The sequence below is a fragment of the Notothenia rossii genome (genome assembly GCF_949606895.1).
Source record: "Notothenia rossii genome assembly, chromosome: 11".
NCBI lineage: Eukaryota > Metazoa > Chordata > Actinopteri > Perciformes > Nototheniidae > Notothenia > Notothenia rossii.
The window spans coordinates 50,113,113-50,139,054 of NC_136910.1; the positions used below are offsets into that span (position 1 = coordinate 50,113,113).

Genomic DNA, 25,942 nt, shown 5'->3' on the forward strand with positions numbered 1-25,942 from the left:
ATATTTATTCATGTGATGTTGAATTATGGAATCCATACACATTTGCATAATGTGGCCACATGCACGGTAAAAGCCCTTCAGCCAAATAACAATTTTTAATAGCCAGTAATACTATTAGAAAGGCTGAATATACAACTTGAATTCAGAAACATAATCAGAATTCCTTTTTATATTAGAATACTATTATACACAAAAACATTCATATAGTATTTACAATAAAAAAAGATCACAATCTACATAAGTCCACATTGAAGTAGGGAGTTGTGAATTGTGATATCAGTCCTTACAGTACGAGCCGCTGAAAGTCTCAAATGATTAGTTATTAAAATGGCATTTGGTCATTTTGCAGTTATGGCTGTGCATTCTAATAATCAGACAAAAAGCTAAATGAGTCAATTTAACGGCATGTCACAGCGGGCTGTGTCCTTTGAGATCCATTATTCTGATATGAAGGTTTAATATACCGGGCATGTGCATAATAATGGTTTTGACATACGATAGGATTACATATGACAAGCAACCCGGAGCATAATTGGAATAAAATGACCTATGTTAAACACGGTATTAAGCTAAAAACCATGCTGGGATTTACAATTTAAATTACAAATCAACACAATAATAAAACGTTCAGAGTGAAATAATTTTCTAGTCATTGTTAGTAAATTGCACGCTTACATTTCTCAACAAAACATAGATATTCGAATGTTTCAATACCTGAAAGACAAAGGGTACATACATCTTATCAAGGGTATATCGTGGAGGAGGAGAGACTGCGATATATGTGCATATCTAAAGCGCCATAAACAAGAGCAGTGACAGGAAGTAGCTGCATATTGGCACAGAACAAATTGGGTTTCTGGTACGGATTGGGCAGCGACAGCAGGTTGAAATACATACATTGTATATTGTAGCAGAAAAACATGGATATACTTCTACTTCCTCACACACTTTCTATGTCCCTCTATGTGTGTCTATGTCCCTCTATGTGTGTCTATGTCCCTCTATGTGTGTCTATGTCCCTCTATGTGTGTCTGTTGCAAATATAAGCAATAGAAAATATTTGTTATTTAATTTCCACGGCAATCATGCTGCAGCTGCTAGCTGGCGAGCAAGTTAAAATAGATCCTTGGCAACAGTCACGGCAGACCACTTCAAAACAGTGCCAGAAGTGACACGTTGTGATACACGTCAGGAGAAAGAAAATCATCCCTCCACATGGCATTTAAAAAGCAGAGCCCATACAATATTTCTTATTGTTGACACTCTATTAAATCCACCTCAGGTCTATGTCAGGGAAAGGTAGATTGAGTCTAAATGATACCACAGTAAATGGAAAGGAAACTCAAAAAAACAAAGCTGCAGACGGACAAAGTGAATGATTTCCACTCGTCAACAGAAGCGATAGAACGCCAAGCCCACCACCCATCAAGGTTCCATTCCCATGCAAATGTTTGATGAATGAGACTGCATGGTAGTGTGACAGTTTGTTTAATCATAGGTCGCCAATGATGAATTACTGAATGCTGAAATAATACTGAATTAATGAGAGTTGTATGTTATGCTAGATTATGTCAGCAGGGTGAATGATGCAATGCATAAACCGAGCAGAATGCATGTGTGTGAGAGAGGTGGAGAGATGCATATACTTTGTGTGTATGAGCTCGTGCATATGTTCAGCACTGGTCATTTCCTTCAAAAACACACAAAGTAACATTCCTATGCAATTTAACTGCATATCCATTGCATAACGAGGGATATTCATTTTATCCTCTATTACAGTTCATTTCAAAATAGGCAGTTGTAAATACAAAAGTAAAACACAAAATACTCATAGGTAAAGCATGGTTTTGCTTAAATAGGTATTTCGGCACGTTATTATGTTTTACATTTATTCAGTAAGTCAACATAGACTTCAAGGTTTAAAGTCCAGTGTTGTGAATCAGTTACCTACAGTAAGCACATTAAAATATAAGGCAAAAGAAACAAAAAACACTCGTGATTGAAATGAAAGATGATATTGTCGTGCAACTGTATAAGAAACAGAATTAATGAGTTAAAGATGGAGCTTGTGTCTTAAGACTGAGACCATTTCACAGATGTTAAAAACTATGTCACACAAAAGCAAACATGTACTTGACAATGTGACACTAGACATTTGGACCATCATGTCATACTTGTGTCAGTGATCCTTAACCGAGGTTCATACTAATTAAGAATGATTCAGCACTGATAACAGAAAGACAGAATATGGATTATCTATATGAACGGATCATTGCATAAACAGTAACGCAGTCATTCGTCGTAAAATGTTTGTGTGTTATGACAAAATCAATCATAGTCTTGCAATAATTATGTTTTCCTCAAGCCTAATAAACAATGCAATCTCCTTGTATAGGAATGTGATATATACTTTCAGTCGTCCATTTTTATAACCAACCAAACCATCCCGGTTCTCGTCCAATAGCTCATTTCTGCAGACTTTTACAAATAAATAGTTTTTTTACTTTGTCAAAATCAAACATAGTGTCGGACAACTTGTGTTTTCGAAGCGTATTCGACAATTCAGTTTCCTTGAATGTTAATGTATAGTGTAGTTTTACGAGACCATTATTTTCCAAATGCGAGACTTTTAATAACGGCGTATTCGTGTCACGCCGACATCCAATATAGATCAGGACAACGTGTGTTTTTCTTGAAGCGTTTTTGACAAAGCAATTTCCTTAAACTTGAATGTAAATTGTAATTTCCGCAGACAGTTTTCTAACCCCCAAAACCTACATTTCTCCATGTGTTTTCTTTTTAATATGTGTTTTGTCAAAACCAAACATAGTCTAGGACAGCTTGTGTTTTTCCTGAAGCATATTGCACAATGCAGTGTCCTCGTTTACCAATGTGATCTATGGTTTTAGGACACCAGGCTGCTCAAACAGTGAGTCTGAATGTGTGTGTGTGTTGGAGACAAATAGATTCACAGTGTAAGCATTCTTCAGGGGTCAATCAGAAGTTTGTCAGAACGACACCTTCGCGGCCCAGCCTGGCAGCGTGTGTAATTGTCTTGACATCAGTTGGTGATTCGATGACCAAAGCAGGCACTGGGGCAACATCAACTTTTATTCTGCATTTAAACTACAGATTTATCCCTCTGTGTCTCTCCGTATCACAATCTGCCTTTTCTTTTTTATCTGTCATCACCTCCCCACTGTATCCGGCTATTTCCGTCTCTTTTCTTTCGTTTGTCTTCCCTCTCTATTTTTATCTACTTCTTCATTATGTTGACTGTCACCCACAAAACGTTAAAGTGTCTTGCACATACAGCGATAACGACATCATGACAGGCTACACTTGTTGTGATTAGCATCATGATGATAGTTTGATTTTATGCAGTGTTTATTGCGTTCACCCGGGGCTTGTTATGTTTTACACGGATAGAAGTGTTATCAGGAGAACAGCAAAGAGCCATCTGTCTACGCCTTATTTCATTTATCTCCTTCACCCCTTTGTCTCTTTGTACCTCAAACTTTCTTATAATGTCATTTGTGTTACTCTTGTCTCTTTGTTGCCTCTATATATAGCCTTTATGATTTCCTTTTGGGTCTTTTCATATATTATCCATTCATTCTTCATGTCCTGCCCTTGCCTGTCTCTCTGTATCATCTGTCCGTCTCACTTGTTCTGCCTCTTTGTTTGGGCTTGCAGTTTATGGCGGCATATTTTAGCTGTGTGTTTACACTGGTTTGCATTAAGAACAGAGAACGTCATCCAATGACCCCGAACCCGTTTGTGTGTATGTGTGCTTTCACATCAGTTTTATTGGGCTTTTTGTGATCTATTTCCAATAGTGTGTCATCACAATGTCAGCAAGAAAAGCTTCTAAGTCAACTTGTATTCTCATGTGAAGGTTGAGCTCTGCTGTGAAGTCTGTTTCTCTTTTTTTTTTTTATTATTTCAACGTATATGTCGGGTGTTTATATTCTGTCTGTCACTTCGGATATACATTCAAAGCTATGGTGCCTTTAAGAAACTCCAGAAATTCAAATGACATTGGATTTTGTGTTTGTATATGCTCACGGTTAGAAGTGAGGACTTGCATGCCGATGCACACACATGGCAGGATGTTGATGCTCTATGGTGTTTAAAAGAAGGTCAATACCCATCTGTAAGCAAACACTGTGGGACACGCACAATAAACACAGACACACACCAGCACACCCTCGTATAACAGAACTGGATGACATCTTTAGACACTATCTGCTAAAAGAGAAGTGATTTATATGAATAGATAGAAAGTGACACTGCGATTCAGGAGAAATGAAATAGCATGGACAGTAAAAAGTTCATTATAATTTAATAAGCAAGTGGTCATATAGCGGGTATGCTCTTTGGTGAAATACAACATCCTTTTCCTTTCCTGTCACAACAGGGAATTTATGACAGTCTTGCCCTTTTTCTGGCTTTGTCCAGTCTTCTGTGTATTGCTGTCTTCAATGGCCGTCAGCTAAACAATTTATAGCGTCACAACACGGGCCCGTTATTCAGCCTTCCAGCTAACACAACATGAACTGCAGTGGGTCATATATCCAGCCAGTCACCCTGTTGACATGTCACACAGTCAGTGTGCAAGACACATAGCCTGCCAGTAAACACTTAGCAGACCTGAAGCAATTGTACCAGGACAAGTAGAAGATAGTTGAAACACAGAGTTAGGACGTAATTGAACAACATTACTTTTCTGACATGTCTCAATGACAAAGAATCCATTGAGAGAACATTGGTTAACGGACACAATTCTTTCTAAATTGAAGCAAAAAGGCACAAAGAAAAGAGCCCAAAGAAAAAGCATAACACTTGCATAACTGGTGAACACAATCCAAGTCACAATTATCCGGTCGAATGCTCAATGTTTCCCAAACACATGCATTTTTGCCAAACACTTCGGCATAAACAGTTTGTGTGAGTCAGGCCAATCCAAATGTTTTTGATAAAGTTTGGCTGTTGTTTAGTTCCGCACCACATTTGGATTTGTTTATGGATTCTTTGTTCGTCTTGGATGCATGCAAGTTATTGATATTCAAAGTGAATATTTTGCGGGTCGTTTTTAACAACTCATACTTTCTCGATGTCATTTGTTAAGAACCGTCAACACAAGTGCTGTTAGACGGAAAAGCGTTGAATCATATGGTATCTATATTGCTTGTTAGCATACATTGCTTCCTCTATTTATATACACATCCCATCCTTAGAGCCCATTAGCCAGTCACTCATCCTGCAAGCTGAACAATATTCAGTTTTTCCCCCAAAGTCTTGACCGATAATTCAAAGGACAAACGGTGCAATCTACACAGATCACTCCCATCGCTTTAATGACCAGATTTTCAACATCTATAATGAAGAAACAAATGTATACTGTAAGCAAGAGTGGCGTGTGAATTGATACCATAAAGCATTACATAAGAGAGGGCTTCTTCCTCTAGGTTTGGCATCCTTGTAAACAAATCCAGCCTGAGCCGCTCTCAGATCACAGCGGTGCCATAATGTAAACTCTGCTGTGGCGAAGACTCTTTTTCTTAACGCTACAAATGATAACAGAAGTCTTAACCAGACAATGTTGTGGCTAAGAGTTGGGCTTCGAGAGCTAGTCCATTTGGCTTTTGTTAAGGTGTGTTTGCATGTGGTTGGCACAGAAAACCCTCCGAAAATAAACCTCACTGAGAAGGTCAAACATCCAACAAGATCTCATTTTCTTTCTTGTTAGGACTTCTTCAGTATTGCTCTCTTGACAAAGAAGCAAGACAAACTATCAGACATGAACTGCTATACAATACAGTAAGCAGTACCAGCATTATAGATATACGGCATGAGAAGACGTACATTTGTTTTACTTCAGAAAATGTGCCATACTCCCGGGTATTAGGGAATGTGGGCAGCATATTCAAAGAAAGACAGCTATGTTTAAAACATGTTTTAGCAAAGATGTGTCTGCCCTCTATCAAACGTATTGCAATCTTTCAGTTGTCACTCAGTGATTCAAATACAAATGTTGGCAGATTTAGACTAGTTTTTTATTTGTGTTTCGACAACATTCACGATCCTTGCCTTTTTGTTATTTGCCCAAAAAAATAACCTTAATGTTAATATGCCCAAATGTACCTCAAAATCAACATGTTTATAGCCTTGTAGGAAACAAATTGGTGTTGGTTTCTGTATGTAATTTACATAGGAAACAACATTGATATTCAGTGGATGACATCACACTAACAATATCTATGTTGCAAAGTAAAAATCATGTATTGCATTAGCACTGGTATTACAGAAGATGTGTCCTATGTGTGAACTTAAAGATGCAATCACAAAGACATTAGTATAGCTTCCATATAAAGACATAGCAGTGACTCTGTTCCCTCTCTGCTGCTTTCCCCTACCAGCCCTGCACCCTAAAGTACAATTAAAGTGGGCACACTATTAAAGCTGGCAGTTAGATAACCACTTTCTGCTCAGTGGGTTAAATTAAATGTTTACCCCAAATGGAGCCTATTAAGGACCAAAAATACACACCCACCCACACACACTGATTGACCGCCTTCAGCCTCACTGAGGATGAGTTGAAGGAGGAGTGAGTTTTCTTGTTAGATTGATGCGCATCTCTTAGCCTGAGGCAACTTACTCTAACACACACAGACACACACTCACCAATTGGTATCTGTTTCCTTTCCGTGGGCAGCTTGTTTGAGTGTGTATCCCCACACACACACACTCAGGGGACCCGTGCTACATCGCTGGATAATGGAATTGTCTTGTCTCCTTGCAGACAGAACGCTATGAAAGAGGTTGTACGCATAGAGCTCCATCTCCTCTGGGACTTCCTGTTTAAAACCAGGAAGTATTTGGCCCACACATGTAAGGGCACCGCTTGAGCTAGTCAGCTTCCATTTTAATTACTCCCCGTGCTTGTCCCAGTACTCGGTCAATCATGATAAATAGGAAACACCTGCATCGAGGACTTACACAGACTTACAATTTAATTCAACAGTTTGTCAACCTGAGCTTTTCCCACTGGTCTCTTTGCTGTCAGAAAGAGAAGCAGCCCACTGTGCTGTGGACATTGAGAAATTAAAATATAATGCATGCTCCGAAGGTAAGACCCAGAGGATTGACAAACACAGGGAACTCTTTGAAATTAAATATTGATGACAACCCAGTCTCGATTTCTTCGGTACCGGCCCCTTCTGATTGTTGACTTCCATCCAGAAGAAGGCAAGGCGTGCCAAAAACATCTATCTGGAAAAGAAATCGTTTTAAAGGTATTTCCTTGAGAAAGACTTGTACTTTCTACCGCTTCACAGCAATTGCACTGTTGGCGACCTCTGACTCCTCAGAGTACTTTCCTGTAGAATCAATAAACAGAAACTGCACGTTGTCTACAGGAATGCTTGAGAATTTAAAAGCAAAGTATAAATTGAATTAAGGGGCGGTGGTGGCGAAGTCCATGGGGACTTGGCTTGGCAACAGGAAGGTCACCAGTTCAAGTCCCGGAAAGACCAAGTGCTACCGAGGTGTCCCTGAGCAAGGCACCGTCCCTGCTCCCCAGCTATGGGCAAGATGGGGCAGATGGGGCTCATAGCCATGGAAGGCAACCCATCTAGGAGAAGGACACTCTGAACTAAAACCAGGACTGAGAGGAGTTGCGCCCCCCAGTCCTTAATCAGCATAGCAAAGCCAACCATGAAAAACAAAGTCATCCCAAATCCTATACTTCTAGCGGCGGGAGTCCGCAGGAACATCGCAGCGGATGGTGAACTGGCCAGATGTATGGAGAACCGGGATGACTGGAAGCGACGATGGAGGGCTCGTCTGAGGACGACCTAGAGGGATAAATTGAACCACAATACATCTTGCCAATTTCATTTTCACTGCCGCGTGCCTTCACCATCGTCTGCATCACAGTTGTCGTACAAACAATCTGAATATTCATCCTTAGCTTCATTGTCGCTGCATTTCTCTCCCGTTCTCCCTCTTTCTCCTCTTTGTTTCCGCTCCATATCGTCCAATTTCACCCCTCTCCATTTTTTGCTCTATTTACCAGAGAACAGCAACTCCCATCACTTGATTGCACCAGACAACCATAACAAATAGGAAAATGGGTCTTGCTTTGAGAAGTCAGTGGGAAGCCATGAGGGAAACTCCTGACATAATGAAAAAAATAACTCATTGTGTGCTTGATTCAGCCTCTTTGTATCCGTTGGGTCTCAGGAGTAATCTGGCAGGACAGATTGTTTTCCCTTTCTGCTTCAAAAAGGGAAATGGTGTGGCAAAATCAAGGCCTCAGAACAAAAAAACGATGGATTGAAAGTATGAGCAAAAAGCACCTGTAGACACATCACATTAAGGTTGATCCAAAGTAGAATTGCGAAGGCTTTGAAGCTCAGCCAGGTTAGTCTTTTCTTAAGACTTCCAGAAGTCCAGTATTGTTGGATCGTCTTTTTCCATGATATCCCTCCAAAACTTTTTTTCTCCATCGCTCTAACCCACTACTCATCAATGTATAACTTTCCCCCCTTGACTATTTCTTCATGTTCCCACCTTATATCTTCAAATTCCCTCTGTTTCTGTCTCAATCCATTTCGTTCACTTCCGTTTATCGTCTTATCCCGCCTTCTTTTGTCCATCCCACACGATCCATTACTCTCAACTCTGCTAGTCTCTTTCTCTCGCTGTACTTAAGTGTATATGCTTGTAAGGAAAGTCTCCCACTGGGACGTTACACTCATGGCTGCTCCTGCTGTTCTCTATGAATATCATTGATGATAATCTCAATGTATTGTTGTACCGAATACTGATCAATTGGTATCTTGTGGATGCATTGCATTCTGGCTTGTTGAGGTATTTGAAGAAATTCCTCATCTCAGCAGATGGTATCATTTGACAAGAAAAGCAACGATGTTACTTACGGAATACAAAGCTGTTGGATTTTGCCATTTCATCCGCCAAGGAGTTCATTTTCTCGGTTGGGGTTGTTTGTCTAGCAAAAGGATTACAGCAAAACTACCTTTCCATTTTTCATGAAACTTAGTGGACGTGCGTTGCATCAGCCAAGAAAGAATGCATTGAATTCTTGGAGTTTACCTCAACCACGGGGCAGATATAGTCATTATTTTTCCCTTTCATTACCATTTCAAGTTGGGGCATCTGTGTTGCTTTCATGTAGTGTCCAAATAATCAAAAATAATACTTCCGGCCGGGGAACATTGATATTAACGCCCCCCTAAAGTCCTAATATAACTCAGAAAAGGCTATCAACATGTTGTCTAGGTGCTTATAACAAATCTCCTTTGTAGCCTCCATTTGTTTGCCACTTTACAACTTAGAACTCATACATTTACCAGCTTTTGAATGGGACCATCCAACCAGTGATTTCACCTAAATCATAGTGTCGAAAGGGGTAGACAAAGGGGATGCAACACGGAAAATGGTCCGAGGCCGCATTCGAGGTCCTTCACATTGGGACCAAGCCCCAATACATAAGCCGCTGTTAACAGGTTTGGCAAGATTACAATCAAAGCACCTAAACAATGTAAACAGAAATGTGTTTTTCAAATAACTAAACGACATCAATGCAACATTTAAGACCAATTGTTAGGCTGATGATTGGCTGATGGATGTGAGTTATATTCTTCCACATCCGATTAGTAATATATAAGATTTCAACAGGGGCACAAGGAGGTGAGAAGAAGTAGAGAAGTAGTAGAGAAAGTTGCAAATGCCAAACAGTGTGAAGCAAGAGTTCATACCAGGGGCCGTGTAGATCAAGTTGGCTAAGTGTAGTGAAAGTCTCCCCGGGAAGAAATTTGAAGAGGAGGGAAACTAAGTGAGATAAAGCACAGCTAGAGATAAGGGAGCTTAGTTTGAGCAACAGCCTAACACAGGAAATAGGACAGGTGGAAAGTAGGATTCAGGACCTTTGTGAGGATTTAGCAAAAAAAAAAATTATTGTGTACATGAGAAAATAGGTGCTTCTCATCCTGTGCTAAAAATATATAAACCCTATTACTTTGGAGAGGTTTAGCTGTAACCAAGGGAAGACCCGCCAACACAGTTAAGGTTGTGTAGAAACGGTAAAATACAGCAATCTGTGGCATAGTCAAAATGTAGTGGAGAATTCCAAGTCGGGCACACATCCGTGTCAAAAACAAGAGGCTCAAGGATTTTTCTTTTGTTTTTTCGGCAGCTATGAAGCCAATTGGAGCAAACTTTAGCGGCTGAACTTAAGCAGCTGGAGCATCACTTCCAGTCTCCTGAAATGCTGCTCCCTGCTCCAATTAAATTTGCAATGCTCCAGCTCCGTTCCACTCAAATGCTCTGCATGAAACAAAACCAAGAGAGCATATCTGGTAATTGGCAGAGTAAGATGGCTGTGCTGTTGCTGTCCTAAACCTTCTTTGCTTTTACTAATCCCACACCTTCTTATTCTTCTCCTCCTCCTCTTCCTCCTTTATCCATCCAATCACAGTTGACCTGCCCTTAAGTCTTTCTTATTCTCCCTCTACACAACTCCTCTCCTCACTGTACCAACATTATAACAACAACATCATCTTTCTTCCTAGATTATCTTTAAAAAGGTCATTTTGGGTCAGAAAATATGTTGATTTGCTTTCATTCGGAAAGTGCATTTTGATCCAACCCTCGATTAAACGAGAATTATGTGTGTTTGACGATAGCCAGGCTTCCTTGTGTTTCCTGCATGTTTCTTTCTCACTCTAATTACCCATCCAGAGGTAGTGGAAAAAACTGACTGTATTATTATCTTGTCTCCCCTTCCCTCCAGTTGATATGCTGCAAAACAGAAATGTGTGTGTGTAGGTGTTTCCGCTTGCGGGCGCCATATTAATTTGTCACTCTCCCTCTTGTGGATGTGCGTCTTTGTTTATGTCAAGATTTGCTTCTGCATTTTTGTGTGTGTGGCTGGTTGTCACTGTGTGTTTAGTGCGTGTGCCAAGTAGGTAAAGGCCTGTTCCCTCTTGATTAGTGTCCAGTGAAATAGACGTTTCTGGGCTGTCTCGGCCCTTTTACGATCCTGTGTGTGAGAAAGAAAGGGAGAGACACAAAGACAGACGGAGGGAAGTGGAGACTTTGACCAGAAAGTATTCCCCTGGCTCAGTGTCCAGCAGTGAGGTTAAGGAGTTTGCTCCACTGACGTCAAGCAACTGAGGAATGGTCAGAGATCCATGAAAACATGCTCAGAGGACCTTAATGTGAGTGTGTACGCATATGTGTTTATGTGCCCCACAAAAGATTACAATGTTTTTCAGAGGTTAAAAACTGTCCACGTTGCTCAGTCATTCAGTTTAATGTTACTTACCAAAACTCTACAAAAGCACACACTGTTTATTTCTGAAAAACATTTTCCTCATCTTCTTCAAACAGTCAAATATAATGTCACGTAGATGCAGGCGCCTCATCGTTTGTTGCGTTCGTACGGCACTGAGACGAATGCCCATAATGTAGATAAGCATTTTCAAATATCAAGCACTAATAGAAGCAGCTAAACTGTGTCTACATTTTAAAATGTTCCTGTTTCATAATCCTTTATGCTCTGTTTCTTTGATAGAGCATGACAACAAACTTTGGATAATCACTTTTCTTAAACTGCTTAATATAAGGTCACACATACCATAATTATTAAATGAACAGAAATGACAGAGACGTCTTTTTTATCAGAAACAAAAAAAAAACGAATAAGAGAATGTAATAAACATTTAGTAATGAATGCGAAACGATAATTAGAAAACAAATTTGTCTGTTTATCGGACATCATCCCAATGGCAAAAAAAAATAATAAAATCTGTTATATGAGCTAAATGTGATCCAATGCATGACGTTAACAACGCTTTAGTCTAGCTTGCTCTCTATGACAGTCATAAAAATGCAGTGCATATGATAAAAAAATATATATATTTATTGGTCCGTCTCTTCCTTTTCTACTTGTTTTATGTCATCCAACATAGTGCCAACAGTCTGAATGTTCCCTATCTATTATCTCATAAAACAGTGAAAAGTGCAAAGTCATACAAAATTCACTCCAAAACGTGAATAACTCAGTGTTGAAACATTACTGTCATTCAGTAAAGCTGCTTCCTGTCTGCCGTAGAAATCAGACTTTAATAACCTTGTATCCCGGAAACGTCTCAGAAGTGTCACTTTGCAGGGAAAGCCATTAAAAATACACGGTCACGTATCGTCATTATAAAAGTTTAAAGGAGACCTATCATGCTATATTTAAATGATATAGTGTATGACCATACCTATATAAGGTATATTTCTACATTTTATTTTTCAAAATACCAAACAGATCATTTTTTAGCCATGCCTCGTTTCGCTCATTTTCGCTCTATTCCAAGCCTGTCTTTGAAAATTCTGAGCAGCAGCTGACCACGCCCCCCTGCAGAAGAGGGGGGCATGAGCCGGCGAGAGTCACGTTACCATGTTTGCTGTGATTACGAGTGTGGAATAAACATGTCATCTCAGAGCAATGCATGTGTTCAAGCATATTATCAATTTGATCCAGAAACTGACCCTGAAGCAGCGGAGGTTTTGGTGGAGGTGCAAACATCTCGGTTGCAGCAGGACGTTTCTGAATGGTTAGTTGACAAGCTGTTGTCCCTATTTATTTTTACTCTGTTTGTTACGACGCTTGCTACTTATTCCGTTCATATTTTGGCTAATTAGCAAGAATGCAATGTGTACAGTTTGTGACTTAGAGTTTGACCCAGCAATAAGTCTCTGAAAGATGGGGAAAGGTTGTGTGGATAGAGGCAGAGCGCAGCGGCAGGCAGGCATAGCGCAACAGCAGCAGCAGCAGCAGGCAGAGAGGAGCAGGCTGCGATACCCCCCCACCCCACAGAGCGCACCCAGAGGACAGGCTGCGTCACCTCACTTTGTTACCCAGGAAAGGAGCAGGAATCCTGTGTACGTGAGTGTTAAAAGTGAATTAAACTGTTCTAATCCGACAGCCTCTGATGTGCACGGAAGTCTGTCCGTTTCGTTAACACTTGAATAGCCAAATGGACGGAAATCCGTCCTTCAGTATGCGAATGAGAGGTTTGGCAATGCACGTGGCTGTGGCTCATTCCCCTGATAGGTGGAGAGTTGACCAATAAGCGGAGCACCTCTTTGTGACGTAGAAAAGTGTTGAAATCTGGATCCGTTTTTTTCAGATCCGTTGCAGCCCCTTTTTTTAGAGATTTGGCTAAGGAGGAAAATAGAGAGGGTTGTGTTTTCTGACACTTGGTGAGTTCCCTGGAACACCGGGGACACACATTCATGTATTTAAAAGACGTACAAAGGTGCATTTTGCATGATAGGTCCCCTTTAAATTCCACAGCATCCCTTTGGTAGTTATAACATAAAATATTGAGTTTCAAACCGAGATATTTTTATTTCATTAAGATACACAAAATAGCATTGTTTTCCCTTATCTCATAAATAATTAACAGCCTGTTCTTTTTCACCAACGTTCTAGAAAACGTTGTCTTGTTCTATATTGTCGTTGCTGCTTTACCAAAGGAAATGAACGAAACAAAATAAGAGTAACAGAGCAAAAAACTAAATGTGTGCATGTGTTGGACTGCACCATGCATCTTCAATAAGTGTGTGCATGCCCCCTATATGCTTCCCCCCGTATATCCTGACGTGTGTGTGTGTGTGTAATGGACTAAGCCTAACATCATTTCACGCTTCAGGATAAAAGTGACTTCTCCCCTTTAGTCTATTCAGCCTTTTCCATTTGATGCACACAAACTCATCTGCGCTTCCAATATTCCATATTTTGAGCCCAATAAAATGCTATAAAACGCGTTGATTTTAAATAAAAAGCAATTTTATAACCTTAAAGAATGCAGGACATATTGCAGGAATGTGTGATATATTTTGATAACATACAAACATGATACAGTATATGTTCATTGGATGACAACAATTGATCTGTTTTCGGTTAACATCATTCATTCTAAAGCTGGACAAACTTAGACATGACTGACACTCCCTTACATTTTACACTTTCCGGTTATTTTTTTTAAATTTTAATTTGACATTTTCATGTTTTTGTCGTTAACTTGCTGAACCATCTTTGGTCATTTGATAAATTGATTAAAAACAATTGTGATTGGCTGTTAGCTATGCAGAGCTTACATGTCACAGTAGCAATATACTTGTTTTATCCATTATCCCTAAAATAAGAGTGAAATGTGTTCTACCAGAAAAACCTGAATATAGCGTTTTAGTCATTTAAAATGAACAGCATCTAATCTTCCTACTATGTAACAATTGCGCGTTCGCACATCCCAACGATATCGGGCAGGATCAGAATTAGATCTAGTAGCATTAACATAGTCCGTAGAGGCTGTACATGTGTTTTAAGGCGCCATAGTCATATCAATGAATACAACACTATTAAATCAGTGGAAATTGGAAGTAAAACGAACAGTTCTAATAGTAGTCTCACTGGTGTGCAGTAGTGGAAGTATGTTCCATATTTCTCTCTGCGGAATGAGGGACTATTACGTTTTATAGGAACCCGAGTACTTGTACGTAGCTGCAGCACTGCTGTCCTCCCGGAGACGTCTCAATTACAGCAGCTTGTTGGTCCGCTCTCTCGGGAGCCGGCAGCTGTGAGCTTGGACTGTGGCTAAATGTGACGGTCCCAAAGGAGCCATATACCCACAGAACACAGCAGCATGGGAAAAGAAAGGCAGATAGAGGGATAGAAAAAGAGGAGAAAATATACAGTAGAAGGCAAGAATGTGACAGCTGCAATGTAAAGATATGTTTACAAGCCCATGAGGTTTAAAAAGAGTAATGGGCTGGCACTAACATTCCAATCAAAACAATTACTTTTTTGAAAAATATACCTTCCAGAAATGTCCCATTTTCTTTTTTTTGAAGGAATACAAAATAAAAGCACTGAGAGGCTTGATGTGAAAGAGAAGGATATGGGCAGTAGGAACTCAGGCTTGTGTTTTAGGATAAACAAACACTGCCTTCTGGATGTTCTGACACACACACACACACACACACACACACATGTTGCGGTGGGCAGATGAAAGGACTCTCACACTGACATAGCTCATGTGTCGAATGAGCCGCTCTTATTGTGGAAAAACACTGAGATGTTGGTCTTGGCCGGACAAGTGTGTGTGTGTGTGTGTGTGTGTGTGTGTGTGTGTGTGTGTGTGTGTGTGTGTGTGTGTGTGTGTGTGTGTGTGTGTGTGTGTGTGTGTGTGTGTGTGTGTGTGTGTGTGTGTGTGTGTGTGTGTGTGTGTGTGTGTGTGTGTGTGTGTGTGTGTGTGTGTGTGTGTGTGTGTGTGTGTGTGTGTGTGTGTGTGTGTGCGCGCATACATCCGCTAACTTCCTCTTTCCGTCATTCTCACACTGCGTTTCTCTCTCTTTCAACTTCACACACCTTTTTTTCTTATCATCCTGGCATCAGCCGTGTTAAAGGCATTAATGTAATTCATCCCTTAGAGTTTCTTTCACACAATATGGAGCGTACCTGTTCATCTCATCTGCCTAACTTTGCCTCGTTAGCTTTTAAGTATTTGGGAGGGCGTATCACTCAGGATCCGCATCAAATAGCACGCTGCTGTGAGGTGGAATTGTTGCAGCTTTGACAGACTCAACTCCTCCAGGAACTGCAAAAACATTCTTCTTTCATTTAGTCTTTGATTCAAATGGGAAAGCTATTCAGTTAGCCTTGAAATGGATTTCATACAGTGTAAGTTACATAAGCTGTTCGGGGAGTTTTCTGTTGAGATCAAAGTGTTTAACAGAGAATAAAACACGGATACAGATGCATTGTTCAGCTTGTACATGGATTCAAGTAGAAAAACTGAGATGTGCTTGACTTTAAATCAGGGTTAGAACAGTAACACTTTATGAGGAATCATAAGTTAACAATATGTGTCAAAAACCTGTTATGATGGAGCATAATTACAAGAAACCTTTTCAAGTTGAGTTTAAAAGCGTCTATGAATAATGCCTTTCTCTGTATTACCCCAACGTCTCTGTCACTAATCAAAGGTGTGAAACCCGTCTTTGTGTCTGAGAATAAGTGTGTGAATGTCATCCTTTTCTCAACATTCACACTCGGCAACACACGAGTGATTTTAACTAATAGGGAGCTTGCGCTGCCGTTATTCTTCGTTCATTTTGATGACATATACACTCATCGACTGTGAATTTCCTACAAAATGTCATGGCATTCAGCCTGAGTCACTTAACGTAGGGATACTTTTCATCCGGTAGAATGGCTTGATACACCTAATGGTAGAAATGTCAGCATGATGTATAATAAGGAACTATGACACCTTTAGAGGGCGTTTCTCTAAATGCTCTCCATATATGTTTTTAGCTCTGATGTTCTTTAAAGGTGGGGTAGGTAAGTTTGAGAAACCGGCTCGAGATACACTTTTTGTTATATTCCATGGAATGCTCTTAACATCCCGATAGCAATGAATATCTGAAGTGCTTTGACAAAAAATCCATACAAAAATGTCACCTGTGGAAGCTTTGGTACTGTAAAAAGCACGACCAATCATCTGAGCCGGGCTAAAATAACTGGACGGCCTACCTGCCTGTCAGCCTTCCATCTGTGCACAAACTTATCTCGTGCCCTCATTGGTCATGTGCGCGTTCGTGTGTGTTGGAGGAGGGGCTCTGTAAGGAAGTGGCAGATTTGTTCCGGTTGTTTATTTTCAAATTCTAGCGCACTCGAGCTGGTTTCTCCAAAATTACCTACCCCACCTTTAAGTTGGAAACCATACACCATGAAATGATCTGCAATAACTTAGCTAATTTATTTATTTAGTATATTTAATATTGTTTATCTCCACCAAATAGGATTTGTATTCAAGTCATGAGTATAATTATTATTTTGTTTGTCTTTTATCTCCCTGCTACTTTCTTCAACTGCTGTTAGATTTAAAGAGGCCATATTGTGCTTTTTGGAGTCTTCACTTTCCTCTAGTGTTGTATAGTTGTTGATGCCTGCAAATAGTCTGCAATGGCTTAAAGCCCCACGTTTCCACACACTCGCCTGAAACACCTCAATTGGGCTTCTTCGTTTACTTCTGTGATAAAGTGACATCACTATGTAACACTTGCACTTCTATTGGCTAGCGCCTCAACACATTTTGCATACCTACTTACCCTTTATTTTGTTAAAGTCTGTGGCTTAGTTGTTTACATTTTAACAAACAAAGGGAATTAAGTAAAGTGAAATTATCCAAAGAGTATCTATCAACGGTGGGGGCTTCATTCCTTGTTTTCCTGATCTGCAAAATGAAATTAGTTTCGGATAAGACTTCTATATTTCATCATTTCTAAAGATAGGACCAACAATAACACGCCCAGTCTAAACCAATACATAATTTAGTGTGTTGTTGACATCGTTGTTGTATTCCTGCTGTTGTATTTCACAAAAAGGAGTATTGAACCTCCATGCTAATAAGGTAGCGCTCTTCCACTCAGCATTTTGTATGCCTGAGTTGTTTCTGTGACAAGCAATATCATAATGTCCAGGAATGTTTACTCCGTGTAATCAGACACAATTCAATGTTGTTGTTTGCCGCTTACATTGTGGATATGCAGCATTTAGGATCAGGTTTTAAATACAAATTGGATGTATTAGCCCTTGGGCTCCTTATGAACATCGTTTACCTTCGACAACATCTTTATCTGTGTCTCATAATTACCATCACATTGTATGTATAAGTTTTCTTTTTAGCTGAAGCATTAAATTACAAAAACGCTGCCTTGCCTCTGCGGTGCTGTTGCATTATCTCCGTAAAGCTTATTAAGAAATAATTAACCTAATTCACTTTTGCTTTAGGCAGAGGGTCCCAATGGTGTTTTATAGTACTGACTTACAATGAACAGAGCGATAGTTGACAGCGTGGAAATGCTGTTGGGAAATGAAGAACACATTATTAATAACGTTGCACTGCTGCACCGGGCGTGCAAGTCATTACTATGGCATGATTCAAGAATATTGCTTATCTGAAAGGCCAAGCGAAGGGAAAAAAATGTAACGAGAAGCCAAGCAATCGTCTAGTAGTGATTTATAGAACCTTCAGGTTATTTAATGTAGAAATGATTTGAGCATTATTAACAGTATTGACTCACAGAGCCATCGGCGTTGTAGGTCCATAGCTTTTGTTGTCTTTTGTTGTCAGAAACATTATTTTGGCCCAGACACGGTTGATTGTAGTTTGTTTTTCATCACTTTCTGAGCTTGATTTGCTCATTCATCTCTTTGTTGAAGTATTTTCGTACAGTCACCAAAATGATTGGTACTTGTACACAATGCTTTATTTCATGAGTCAGGTTTACACTAGCCGTTAATTGGAATTGTGTGTGGGTACGTTTCTTCATTGAATAGGATGTTCCTAGAAATAGAGTTATTTTGAGGAATTGCTAGAACACTATTAGAAAAATAATTCCACAGTTATGGACAAAATAGAGTAGTAACCATTGCTCTATTTGTTGTTACTAAATTAATAACAAGGAACATTGAATCTAGAATGCAATAGAGTAGAATATGCTTTCTTTTCATGTACACTTTCATGATCAGTCTTTGTAGACAAAATGTGAAATTATACAATTATATTGTTGAGGTATACTAACATAGATTTATATTGTGCAATTTTCCAAACTCACATTGGGTTCTCATACAGCATCTCTAGTATGTGTATTCACTCTCTGTCCTAAACGGCTTGTTGGAGCTCCTGCCCCCCCCACCAAATGGACCAATCCGTGGAGCCGTTACGTCACTATACCCAAATATGTCACTGTACCCAGGAAGAGAAAGAGAAATCTCCAACGAGGCGTTCTGGGGCAGCATAGAGAGGTATTTTCTGTGTTAGAGTTTTACTCGCTACAGGGTGTACTTTGAGGGTTTGTGACTCTGCAGACCGTTTACATGCATACAAACCTTCCTAACACACAAGGGGACGGGTAATAACCAGAAAAGCATGACATGGGACCTTCAAATGTTGCCATTCACAATAGAGTATACAGCTTAGATATAAATCATTTGGTCTCTAAAATATCAGGATATTTTCCAATCAGCATTCTCAAACTCATCCCAAACTGAAACGTATCTAATGTATTAAGATAAAAAAAGGAGAAAAGCCAAGTCATATATTAGAGTCTGAAAAAAATTATTTAGTGCAATGTTGCAAGAAAAATTGCATTGACAATTATTTGGTTGCCAACATCTCTGTTGATAGATTAGTTGATTATCCCTTCCGCTCTAATGGAGTCCTCTAAGCATTGGAAACGTTTTAGCTTCAATTAAACTCTAAAACATAAGATTGCAAACACAGTACATACCATACCATGCAACACCTAGATGGTATATCTTGAATAAGCATTTCGAACATGTGGCTAGAGACTAATACATAGGATGAAATACAGTCTGTTTAAATTGGAGTTGGTGGCAAAAGGTGACATGTTGTACCATTTATCTAATGACACAGAACATGCTCCTGATGCCTCCTCCAACCAGCCTCTCATTTCCTTCCATACATCTTTACTCTCTGTTGATAATGATCTTGGCAGGCCACAATGAATAATGTACACTTACCGTAATGGTCGGAAGAGGTTCAGAGAACACACACACCAACATGCACATACACACACATCCATGAGCGCCCACACACACACACACACACACACACACACACACACACACACACACACACACACACACACACACACACACACACACACACACAGAGGCATGCAGCGATATGTTCAGACATACAAAACAGGTGCCACAAATGCAAACAACATGCACGCGTGCACAGAAGAGCTGAGGGGTAATTCCCTCATTTCTTAATGATGGGCATCAGAGAGTAGGGGATGTAAATTATTAAAGCATACAGCAATTAGATACATAACACTCCCAGGGTGGCATGCACTTCCTCTCTCTTACACACACACAACACAGAGTGTACGCACACACACAGTATGTTAGATGAACATGAACACACCATGTTCAGGATTGGTTTAGGCATATGTAGGCACACTTGTTTGGACTAATCCATTCAAAGCCAAGATCCCCGTGCACACACTCAAGCGTGCGGCCGTGTGTGATCACAGATCTCCAAAACAGTTATGAAAGCTAATTATAGGTGTCATTTGAAGCTAAATGAAAGGACTTTTGTATCCAACTTTGAAATGTTACCCTTCTTTGAAGATGGATCAGACATTCGTAAAATTGCTTTGAGAATATGATATTACCACAATGTGCATAATACACAGATTGTACAATAGCAACTAAAGCTGTGACATATATGCGGATACAAAAATGATATCCAGGCACGTCAGGCATGGCAGCTAATGGTCTGCCATGTGCGAAAAATGCCCGCTTTGTCCTCACTGTCTCGATCCTGTGACCTCGAGGTTAATTGCAAGGCCGACTTCAAACACCTCCAGCTCCAAACAGCCATTTTAGAAAAAGGTATTAGAGCAGCTTATGAGATCTTGCCGTTAGTGTCATTACAGAATTCAATCTCAAGTCGTTTCCCAGACTCGAGACACATTTCCTGGGAGACAATGTCTGCTGTCCATTGCACTCTGAAGGACATGAATTATTCATTGGAGGTTTCTACATGACAACAATTTTTCATATCTTCAGAAATCCTCTTGGATATAGGAAACCGGGCACTTGCCTATTATAAAATTCATAACACAGACCTGTATTAACGTCAAGGGCAATGTGTACGGATTTTGAAACACATGTGCGGATCAAGCTTTTGTAGAACATCACTTACCCCTCTGGCCTTAGAGGTGGAAGGTATTACGGGCTATTGGAAGTGAATCCAGATGCAAAGATAGATTGGGATGAATGGCCTTGTGGGTAAATGGAACATAATTCACTCGATTACATAGCAGTGTCATAGACTGAAGGCACCAGGGTAATGTAACGCAGGATGTTATCATTCATTTTATCTTTGGGTTAATGGCTATTCAGACTTCCGTGGAACAAAGCGATTGTTCTGTGTTTTTATTTAAGTGAACCTACGTCAGCTAAGAGGTTATGATTGGTTAAACTGCGTTGCATTATATTCATTTTACTTTAGTGGTGGTTTTAATACAAACTCGACTTAGTTTAACCTAGAATTTCCATTTCCTCAGTTATAGAGTATAGCCTCTGTATTTATGGACGTCTCATTTCCTCATCCCAAATGTTGCCTGCATGGACGCATTTTGAAATCGGTATACTATTTTCCAATTTTGCAAATTCTATTACTTTCAAGGAAGATTGCTCACCGTGGGTGAACCCCTTCCTCGGTGTGCAGACCACGACATGTAGCCTCTGGCCCAAAACATTGAATCTGTATGGTTAGAAATTCCAAATACAGATGAATAATTGATTTTGTTCTGCCTCTTGAGGTTCCCCTTCAATTTTACAGAAATTGGTCGATTTGAATTTTTTTTGCCCCCAGGTAGTTCCTTTTATTCTTATGTTAAAGTAGGTGGACACTGCCCCACAGTTATCTTGCAGTACAACATCCTTTATTGTATTAATTGAACACACTATTTATCAGATTGGGGCACATGTGTCTATGTGATAATGATTCAAATTAGTCAACATGGACACAAGACAATTGGCAATACGGAAGGTATTTCCTTAAAAAATAGATGTCTTCAAAAAGCCAGAGATCCAAGTTGCTTGTGCACATCAAGGAGCCCGTCTTATAGCCATGCTTGCTGATGATCCATTGCAGACAATGTGACCCACCTCTTATCTAAGTTTTGCCTTGCACCTTGGCTTAAGGTCGTCGCTGCTTGCTCGTCAAAACAGCTTTCAAACTATAGGACTGGTGGACAGATCCAGATATTTATAACCTCTCGTATATGTCTGTTAGGCATCTGAAATTGCTTCTTCATATAGGTTGCCGGTATCAGTGCCAATTTCCCACTGATCTCGGGCTTTGGCCAGGAAATAAGTCTGTGCTACATTGCGTACTTACATCATTGATTTACAACACATGGAGCGCACCAAACAAAACCTGAAATAAAAAGTTTGACGGCAATGCTTTAACCCGAAATGAGGCAGCAAGTCTGATTTAATTCACCTTCATTATGAACCTGTGTTTGCAGCCTACCTAAACATTTTCAAAATACAAAAGCGAAACGAAAGCCCTGGTTAAAGGCATTCAAGCTTTCCCCAGTTTAGCGCATCAAAGCTACAGTGCCACCTGTATGCACTTGTCTCTCCCTTCCTTGTAGCGAGTGTGATTGCTCCACGTCTTCTCAGCTTCTTGTCTCCATCTGGTGAGCAGCCCTCCTGCCACACAGCGAGTCCCTGTCCTTCCTCATGAAAGTAAAAGGCAGCTCTTGAAGAATCACTTCACGTTCTGGTCCTCTACCATCCATTTCTCCCTGCACCTGACCTTGCTCTTGTCTTTAAAGGGAAAAACACCGTCCTACCTGGCCTCTATGTTCCAGCACGTTCATTCTAAGTCACTCTGTGTAAGAAGAGCGCATGCTAAATGAAGGACATGCTAATGGGGAAATGTAAAGCAGGTGACTGCCAACTTCAAGGATTAATCTTTACTTGCACTTAACAAATGTTAGACAGTATCTCCCGTGTTCCACATACAAACCATCTCTGTCTTTAAGCCAGAGTAATTCAAAAGCTGTGTTTTTGATAATCATGTTTACTTATAGATTTCCTTTAGAACAAGAGGTCAAAGAGATAACAGTTTTCAATGATGCAGCAACACATCGGTATGACTGTCATGGTAGAAGTAATCCATTTAATGTGTGTTCAGATCGGGGTTGCTGTCTATGTGGTTGTGTGCATACTTCTGTGTGTGCTTAGGCACAAGCGAGGATAAATGCATAGCAACGTCTGAATGCCCCTAAACCCACATGAAAATTGATCGGTGTATAATCTGACTGGGGAATTTCCCTCGGCAGTATCAAACCCAGTCATTTACCCTTCACGCGGTGGTTATGGGATGTGCTCGCACAGACGCTCACACACAGTGCAGCCACTCATTCTGAAGGCAGCCTTGCTGATGTGTGCTTTTTGGTTTTTGGGTCACGTTCAAGGCTGAAGTGTTTTGCCGCGGTGTTGTTGACTGTTTAGAGACGGGATGTGTTCGAACATCTGCCCGGCTAATGATATGGGTGCTGCTGCCTTTGGTCTCGCCACACAAACAGCCTGCCACAAAGCGGAGGAAGGATAGGCAGGGAGGCTCACACTTGTTCATCTGTCCTTCTCTTTTCTATACTGTTCTATTACGGTATTGTAGTTTATTTTTGATCTATTATAAACTAGTCCTAATCTGTTCGTTTATGTTCTTTTGCATTTTGTTTTATTGTACACTGTTGTATTCTATTTTGCTCAATGTTATATAGTTTGGTTATATGTGTGGTCCTATTCTGTTCTATTCTTTATAGTTATATTATATGTTGTTCAGTTTTTACTCCTCTCTTCTAGGGCTGCACGATTTTGGGAAAAAATCTAATTGCAATTTTTCTGACAAATATTGCGATTCGATTTGCGATATTTGTTTTTAAGCGACCCAACAGAAGTTTATTGTAAAATGTGGCCATATCTCCAGCTAGGAAGGTCGCATCAACATGCTCTCGTCTCTAGCACACCCGCAGCCCGAGCTACGAGTGAAATAACTAAACTTACATGAAGTTTCCGTTGGGTTGCTTTAAAGTCAAGCTTCAGTTTAAGATTCACCCTGTAATATCTGTAAAACATGTGATGGAGCATGACTAACCTCACTCAGATGGTTTGTTTCATCAAACCATCTAGGAAAGCTCCATTGGAAGGCATTTGGAAAGGGCAGGCACTTTCAAAAATACTTGGATCAATCTGTCTTATCACCTTCTATCATGGGCCACTTCAGATTGGTTAACAATGGCTGGTACATGTGGAGCACAGCACCTCTGATTGGTGTGGATGACTGTTAGTACACGAGTAAAGAAAATCAACAAATACATAAGTGTGGATGTTTTGCACTTTAACATCGATGTTATCATAGTCAGGTATCGACCACCTGATATGTTTTCTGCCCCCGTATTTCTCTCTCTTGCCTCTTTCTAAGATTCATTTTCACTTTCCACGCTCTTCTATCATATTTCCCCATTTTATTTCCCTCTCCCTCTCTATGTCTCTAAAGTGATTTAATACCATGTGATTAATGATGGCCATTAGAAGCTTCAATATCAACGTGTCTCAGAGTTCACCAGATACGGCCCGTGTAGCCATCTGGCCGCGCGTGTGTGTGTGTGTGTGTGTGTGTGTGTGTGTGTGTGTGTGTGTGTGTGTGTGTGTGTGTGTGTGTGTGTGTGTGTGTGTGTGTGTGTGTGTGTGTGTGTGTGTGTGTGTGTGTGTGTGTGTGTGTGTGTGTGTGTGTGTGTGTGTGTGTGTGTGTGTGTGTGTGTGTGTGTGTGTGTGTGTGTGTGTGTGTGTGTGTGTGTGTGTGTGTGTGTGTGTGTGTGTGTGTGTCCACAAATTAGCCTTTAACGAAAGCAGAGACGCACAAACAAAAACACTTTTCCTAGGGGCTAATTTGCCGCCCATAAACACACATATATAGGCATGCATGTCAGGGAGTTTATTAAAAATGTAATTAAGGTTCAGACACCTTGAAATGGCTTCCTCAGTAATTTGTTTACCGTCATCAACTCAAGATAATGAGCAAAGCAGAAAACATATCCTTTGAATTCATGAAATAACACAGCCTCAAAATGCGCTTACGCCAACTGAAAGATCGACTTGTTTCTTTTTAATAAGGCTGACAAGCACTCACCGGGCAATAAAAGAAACCTGGCGTGTGTGTTGCATTTATTAAATGGTGGGTGACGTTTATTAAACTTTGAAATGATTCCCCTACACATTGACTGTGAGAAGTAATCGCCTGAACTGCAAGTAATGCAGGCATTTATACAAAGTGAAAAACCTTGACCGGTATAATCCAGTAAATTAAGTAATGAAGCTCATTCTTCCTAGTATGGCTGCCTTTCTTCACTTGCTGCTTGATTTGACTTACTTATACTTATCATTTATACTTTTAAGACCGGCCTAATATTAATTCAGTCGCTCAGACATTTGACCCTGCAGGGAAATAAATGTAAATACTCTGAAATATCTCCGGTAAGTTTGGGAACAAGATAAAAACGCTCACTAAACTTCACAGTGACGACAGTGTATTATTTTTAACCTGGCAGGCTGCTGTTTGTGCATCATAAAGCGCCATTTCATCCTCTGTGTGTGTCTGATAAGAGGATTTGAGTGGTTTAAGGCAGCACTACTTTGCACATAATATAAGCCCCACATGTATTTCAACCTTTTTTGTTTTACCTTCATCCCTTTATTTGTCATTAATACGTGTATTTATTTCCCCCCCTGTGATCACAGAGAAGTCATTAGCGGGGTTTAAATGGGCAAACACTGTTCGTTTTTCAGAATACAACTGCAAACGAAAGATAGAACATTAAACATGGTTCATGTTTTTATAGCGCAATATATCTGGTGCTTTGTATTGGTTTGGTTTTACTGCACTAAGTAAAATACGCCAACAGGAGAAACAAATTCAACAGATACAAATTAATGTAACCCAGTTATGCTTTTTGGGGGTTTCCCTTTCCGTAATGTCATGAAGGTTTATCAACGTTCAATACATAGTGAGATCATTATGTAACACTCACGCTTATATTGGCTAGCGCTCCACTAGTTGATAGGCTAAGGGGCGGGACATTTCTAAGCCGTTGGCCAATCACAACAGAGCAACTAATCAGGGCAGACTGCGCTCTGGTTTCAGACAGAGGGTGAAAAGAGGTGCTGAAGAACAGAGAGTATGATACAAATAGATACCTTTTTGAACATTAAAGCATGAACGCATATAGACACAACATACAC

The 25,942-nt window shown here is 40.1% G+C and overlaps 1 protein-coding gene across 2 annotated transcripts in view; it reads left to right on the forward strand.

Annotated features, from left to right (window-relative positions):
- The window catches only part of cntfr (ciliary neurotrophic factor receptor), a 221,768-nt gene that overhangs the window by 125,094 nt on the left and 70,732 nt on the right, over window positions 1-25,942 (forward strand). The window lies entirely within an intron of this gene.